We start from the raw sequence: 718 nt of genomic DNA, 5'->3' as shown, positions 1-718 counted from the left end.
CAGGCATTTCAATTCAGCAAATTATTTATTGACTGAGGTTGAGCAATGTCTTGGAAGGAGATACAGTGAACAAAACAGACCAAAAAAAAAAAAAAAGCCCTCTCTGCCCTAGTAGAGCTGGCATTTTAGGGAGGAAGGAGTGAAAGAGAATAAAACAACAGCAGACTTGTAGGTAAGTGAATGATTTGTTACTTCTTGTTGTCAGGGACAGTCCAGTTGAGAACAACTCATAGTGACCCTCAAAACAACAGATTTAACCCTGACCTATCCTGTGCCATCTTCACAATCTCTGACACACTTGAGCCCATTGCAGCAGCCTCTGTCCACCTATCTGCTTGACAATCTTTCTCTTTTTCACTGTCCCTCTATTTTCCAAGCATGATGTTCCATCAATGACTAGGCTGTCCTAGTAACATGCCCAGAATATGTTAAGAGGAAGTTTTATCATCTTTACCTCTAAGGAACACTCTGCTGCTCTCTCTCCAAAACCTATGTTTGTTTTTTAGCAGTCTGTGGGTTCTTTAGTAATCTCCAGCAGTGCAATTCAAAGACATCCATTCTTCTTTTGTCATCCTTATTCATTGTCCAGCTCTCAACAGCATAGCATGTGATTGAAAAGACCATGGCCCGAAACAGGTGTACCTTCGGAAAGTGATAAATAATAAGAGGAAAAGGAATAGTAGTCTCAGAGTGTTAGAAGTGTGGTGGGGAGAGACAA

This window comes from Elephantulus edwardii, unplaced genomic scaffold (genome assembly GCF_000299155.1).
Source record: "Elephantulus edwardii isolate Elephantulus edwardi_28Jun2011 unplaced genomic scaffold, EleEdw1.0 scaffold00015, whole genome shotgun sequence".
Taxonomy (NCBI): Eukaryota; Metazoa; Chordata; class Mammalia; order Macroscelidea; family Macroscelididae; genus Elephantulus; species Elephantulus edwardii.
Note: the sequence above shows the minus strand (reverse complement) of the source record.